Raw genomic sequence first — 6,490 nt, 5'->3', positions numbered from 1 at the left:
CCTCTATCGTTGTTTCCTTCGAAATGTTGAAGGTGACCGATGCTGTGAGGCACAAATGTATTGTTCCGAGTGCCTTTCTATTGAGAAGGTTCCATTCTTCATCTTTCATAGCCGTCGGCTTCTTTGTTTTTCCGCTCAATGGTAGGTATAGATATTTCTGATACAGATAATCTTCCATCCGCATCTCCCACAGCGAGAAGTTTGGCCGTTAAATTTCTCGACCCTAAACTTACCATCTTCTGCCATTGATCCCACTCGAACCAGGAACCCTTCTCTCCTGTGAGTTTGTCGGCCAAATAGACCTTTGGCTCTGATACCAGTTGTTAGAAAATTATATATTACAAAGCAATGGAACACATAGAATATAGCAGAAATATAAACACAGAAAATGCATAAAATCAGAGAAACATAGATATACGTGTTTCACCCAGTTTGGGTTACGTCCACTCGGAATAGCCAATCCTTCCTTTTTATTATCCAACGAAATGAAGAGACACAACCTACATCAGATCCACTGTAATATCCTCTTTTTTCTCTCACAGTCTCACATCTCTGTTTCTCGCTAGGAGAACACACATCTATTACACAGCCTCAATACAATGCCCTCATACAAAGAGAGGGGTTTCCTTCTAGGGAAAAAAACCCTAAACTAAACATAAGTTCTACCGTCAGATCATCCGCCTAATGAATGGCCAAGATTGACTAGAAATTACTATACTTTTACAAGGAAATTTTACATCTATTTTTAGGTTCGGGGGTGCTGCTCCCGAAACCCCTGGCTGGGGGACCGCTGGCCCCTGGACCCCCCAGTTGGGGGGGATCGGCCCCCTCGAACCCCCGCATGGAGGGGTGTACAAACTTCCTAGGGTATACATCCTGCTGAAATAAAGACCTCTAAATAAGCATGCTCCTCACCTAACAGACAAGTACAAGGAGATCAAGTTGAGAAATGAGAAGTTGAAGGCTGAAACATATGCCCAATACTTCAACCACATACCAGAAAATCAGAGGAGGTTGATGTTAGCATTTGACATCAAAACAGGAAAAATGCAAGGGTCCTTCATGCAGCCTACTGTCCAACAACCAAAGAATTAGCTAACTACAAAAAAATTGACTTTGAGGTGTTGGTTAGGGATGTTCATCCCATTGACCAGATTGAATTCCACAAGCAGGTCGGAGAGATGATTTACTCCACCTTAACAGGAGAAGCCATGGCTGCGCATAAGCTACAAAGCTCCTTGGATAACATTACAGTGCAATATAAATTGGAAAAGGCCTCCTCAAGGCCTCCTCACAAGCCAAGGACAACAGGATCAAGTCATTGGAGGACTTGGTAATTGAGCTGGGACATGATCCCAATGACATCAAAGCTGCTGGGAAATTGATAAAGAAGAAGAATGAGAACATTGCAGCTGTCAAAAAACAATTAAAACTTCCTCATTCAGAGCACCCATAGACAAAAGAGGTCCTGGAGATCCAAACACATCAGGAGGAGATGATGGACCTGGTTTTACAATTGAATGATCAACTGAAGGAAATGGAAAAGGAGTTAGATAGCTTGATATAGTTAAAACAAGCTAGTCTTGAGACTGCCCCTGCCACTATTATCCCAACAGTTACTACTGCAGTACCTTCACTTTGGCAGCATCATTAGCTTCTACAGCTCCAATGGCTACATCCCTCCCAGCTTCCACAACATCTACATCAGCAACAGGGTTAACAGAAACAATTTAACCAGGCGATGAGGCTAGTAAGTTGGTCAAGGCAATGGAAGACATGTCCATTCAGGCCACAAAAATGAACAAGCTCAAGGAAAAGGTAACCAGTCTAGAGACTAACTACAATCTTTCCCATATTATGCATAAAGAGGAAATACAGAAATCAACCAGAATGAATGAAAGAATAAAAAGTTTGGAAAAGGAATTGACTTTGAATGAACCCCTTGGCCAGGATAAGGAACAATTATGGGCCAATATCATTGACTCTGTCAATGATATTTGGCCATCCATCCAAGTAATTTTTGAACATAATGACTTAGTAAAAGAGGCTACAGAAGCCATACAGAGAGTGAAAACAAAACTAGGAGACATGCCAAAGGAAGCCACTAGGATCATTCACATCCTCAACTCCAAAAATAAGTATGAATTGCAAGAATTAGAGATACCTGACAAGACAGGTACAATACTAGAAGTAAAAAGGGTCCTCACCAAGAGAAATCTAACGCTAAACCTTGAAGATAAGTGTCAAACCATGCAACTAGCTATGGACATATTCATGGTTAAGTTTGAAGTTTTGAGGCAAAACGGTTTAGCCAATCCCTTGGTAATAAACGACAAATTAATGCCATAGGAGGACTGCAACAGGAAAATCAGATAAGTGGCCAGGGATCAAGTAAACACTTCATCTATGAAGGGGGTGCCAACTGGAAAGGTCCTATACCAGAATTTTTAGAATTTGTTTTACCTCCAGCATGAGGTAAAACACCTTTTTGTGAATAAGCCCACTTTTACCAAGTACACAGAGGTAGATGATATTTATAGGAAAATGATAAATATCCAATTACCAAGTGCAAAAACATGGGAGAAATTGAATGACTTACTGTAGAAACACACAGTCAAAATGTAAAAATATACAGTAAGATTAAAAAGCACAGTAAAGGATAATGACAGGCCAGTCAAACGAAAGAGTATCAAGTGAAAGTGTATCAATTGATAGGTCCAAGTGAAAAGAACATCTAGGATGAAGACCAAACAAAAAAGCAGAGAATAAAAGGCAAAATATAAAAGATTCAGGACAGCACAACCTAATAAACAGGGACAGCATACAACAGTTCAATATGTGCCTCTATCTTCTTACATGAAGATATTTCTTTCTCCTAGATTAATTCCCAAGGCAGTTTGGGATATTTTATAAATTATTTTTGTATAAATACTTCATAATTCGAAGTATTGGGGGTGGATTGCTATACATTTGTAGAGTTATTTTGATCATAAACCTAAGGGTTATTGTACCAAATCTTTCATGTCAGTAGACTAGACCAAGTAATAAAGATAATGGATTACAGAATTCATGTGTTGAGCTATGACAATGAAGTATTTTCTTTGTCAAAATTGTTATTTGCTTATGTATCTCACAAACTTAAATGTTACCTAAAGTTGAATGAATTAACTGGAAATTTATCATAGAGTTTGTTTAAGTACACTCTGTTTTGAACAGTTGATCATTTCTATGTTTTTCTCTGATATCCGGATTTGAGAATACTTAATTGCTCTCCCATCCTGGTTGACCTCTTTCACTTTCTTCATAATCCGGTCTAAGGAACCCTTAATTTCTCCCTGGATCTAATTGAAAACCACTTCACCATCCAGCCTTGAGATTTGAAGTTACCTTTACTATTTTTCCCTGTAGACATTGTTTTTAGAACTTAATCCAGTCCGGTTTGCTTGAAATTTGACCCCATAGCCCAATGGTAAAATATATCCCTCTATTCATCTAAGTAAGTGATCCCACCACCAAACCCAAATCAAAACCCAAGTACAATCATAACTAGCCTAAAATTAATGAACTAAACAAAGTTCAATCATAAAGAGAGAGCCATCTCTGAGAATTAGGAAGGCTAGATCCTAATCTCCAAAGTTGGTTTGTGGTTACCTCTATCATTTATTTCTCTAACAACTTCTAAAGAAATTTTGGAGTGCTAACAGCCTGTATGAACTTTAGGGGTCGGTGGTCTATGTGAATGAATATTTCCTTCCCCATAATGTAATGCTTACATTGATGGTAGGCCGACATAATGGAACAAATTTATTTTCTGTAAGCAGGATACATTTGGACTGTGTCTGAAAGTGTCTCACTGGGGTAAGCCACTCGATTCCCCTGTTGACTAAGAACTGCACCAATAGCATAGTCGGAGGCATCTGTCTCAATCTCAAATGGTTGTTTCAGGTCTAGTAATGTGAGAACCCGTGTAGAGCAGAGGCGATGCTTCAACTCGAAAAACACCTTATGTTGGGTTTCAGACCAAAAAACGTTGCTTTCGCTCCACCCTTGGTGACTTGACTTAAATTCCAGGTGATATGAGAGAACCCCAACACGAACCTGCGTTAGAAATTAACAAGACCTAGAAAGTTGAGTAGCTCTATTAGAGTGGTTGGGGTTGGCCAATCCTGGATGACTGGTATCGTGGTTGGGTACACATGCACACCGTGCTCATCAATGATGTACCCCAAATATTGAACCTAGGTCATGCCAAAAGTGCATTTATCCAAATTGGTACACAGCTTATGTTTTCGCAAGGCTTGAAGGACCTGTCAAATATGGTGGAGATGCTCTTCCAAACTCTGGCTAAAGATCAAGATATCATCTAAATAAACCACCATGAATTCATTGGTGAAGGGATGCAAGATTTCATCCATCAATCTCATGAAGTTTGTGGGGGCATTCATTAACCCGTAATGCATGACCAACCATTTGAAAAGGACCTCCTTGGATTTGGAGGCAGTCTTCCACACATCCGAGGGTTCTATAGGAACCTGGTGCTAACCGAACTTCAAGTCAATATTGCTAAAATATTTGGACCCCTTGAGCTGGTCCAAAATGTCATCAATCTGTGGGATTGGGTACCTGTTTCGGGCAGTGATCTTGTTCAATGACCGATAGTCAATACTGAGTCTCCAGGCCTCGTCCTTGTTGAAGCCGACCGATGGTGTACAGTTGCGGATGTGTTGTCATTGGTAGGCTCGGTCACTTCATGGCCTCTGCTGAAATGAGGTTCTTTTGGCTCCCGCTGTCGACAATGAACTGCAGCGGAGAACCTTTCACCCACATCTGTGAGTGGAAGAGGCGTTCCCCCTCCTCTAGATCTTCAAGCTCATTCTTCTGGATTTTGGTGATGACCACAGTGGCACTAGGCTCCACATCAATGATCTTATTCCATTTGTCATTCCCCTTATTGGGTTTTGACTCGGAGTCAGAACATGCGTCTGATTCAGAAGCCTTTAGCTCGGCCACCAATGGTTGTTTGGCCTGACACTCACTTGTTTTGTGTGTGGAGCTCTTATGGAACTCACACCATTTTCCTATGTCCTTCTTTATCTTCGTGGTGTTTTTCTTTGCTTGTGGCTTCGATGGGTTGTCTGGGGTCACCCGCCTTGGCTTTGGCCTTTTCTCTATGGTTTGGGGTGCATTTTCCTTGCTTTGGATTCACAGATCCAGTCTTGCTTATTCTGTTTAAACTTCTTCTCAATCTTGACAGTGTATCGGTATGCCATGTCGAGCAAGGAGATGTCCAAGAACTCCATCTTGTCCTTAATGTACTTGTGTAGACACCCATGGTACTTGAGTACCAAATGCCGCTCATAATCCTTGAAACCCAACTTAGTACGAAGGGTATGGAAAATATTTGTGAACTCTAGCACATCTTGGTCCCTTCCCTACCATAGCGTGGTCCACTTTATGTATTTATCTTCATAGCTCCCGATAGGGTAATATTGTTCCTTGATGGCATCTCAGAAAGAGTCCCAAGTGGGTGTGGATGAAAACAATGAGGATTCCTTGTCATCCTTTTGTTCACGGTAGGTTTCCCACCAGTCCTTGACGTGTGGGGTGGATTTAAGAAATGTAAAAGTAATCTTTTCCCGACTGGAAAATTCATGAACTGAGAAATATCCTTCCAACAGATTCAACCATTTATTTACAGCATCTGCATCTATTTGGCCCTCAAATATGGGAATATCGAACTTAACTTAGACCTTAAAAGGAGTTGCACCTCCAGAGTGGTTGTTGGATGAAGATGTGTCGCTTGTGGGTATTCGTTGAAGGATCTAGGCAAAGTTATCCATCATCGTGTTCCTCTGTCGCTCGAGGGCCTCCTCGAGCAATATTTTGAAAGGATCTCTTGCCCCCTCATTGATCCGAATTAGATCCTTAAACATGTTTCATGACTGTTTCAAAATTATGTGAGACCAAATATTATAAATAACAAGTATCAGAAATGACCTCTGGACAATGGCAATTGTGGCCTGCACAGAACAATGAGGACCCTCAGTCAAAGTGCGTTGACCATTGGCCCATGGAGACCACGCATGGATGAAAATTGGCAATCGGAAGCCCAGATCCAGAAACAGAGGCAGTTTCTAATACGCGATTAGCGCAAATCACGTATCGCAGGACAAAACCCTCAGGGAAGAAAGCCTCAAGCACTCGGTCACGAGGAAAACAGGGAAATTGTGTGGAAAATGTCAGAAGGTGGATCCCACGCCCAAAACCGGTAGGATTTTGCGTGCACTTCAAGTGGTAAGTGGATTTTTCCGAGTTCAACACAATGCCATACACTAGGCGATGTGTGTCCAGCGGATGAGAGAGAAAACTTCTTACATCGCATGAGTAACGGTCGAGCAACTTACCCACGATATAAACAGAGACCGTAGGATCTGGAGGCTCCATATCAACGACAGAGAATTAACCCGATGGATGACCGGATTCGACGGGA

The sequence above is a fragment of the Pinus tabuliformis genome, chromosome 5_2, assembly GCF_031772625.1.
Source record: "Pinus tabuliformis cultivar Carrire ecotype Pingquan chromosome 5_2, CPIR1, whole genome shotgun sequence".
Lineage (NCBI taxonomy): Eukaryota > Viridiplantae > Streptophyta > Pinopsida > Pinales > Pinaceae > Pinus > Pinus tabuliformis.
Note: the sequence above shows the minus strand (reverse complement) of the source record.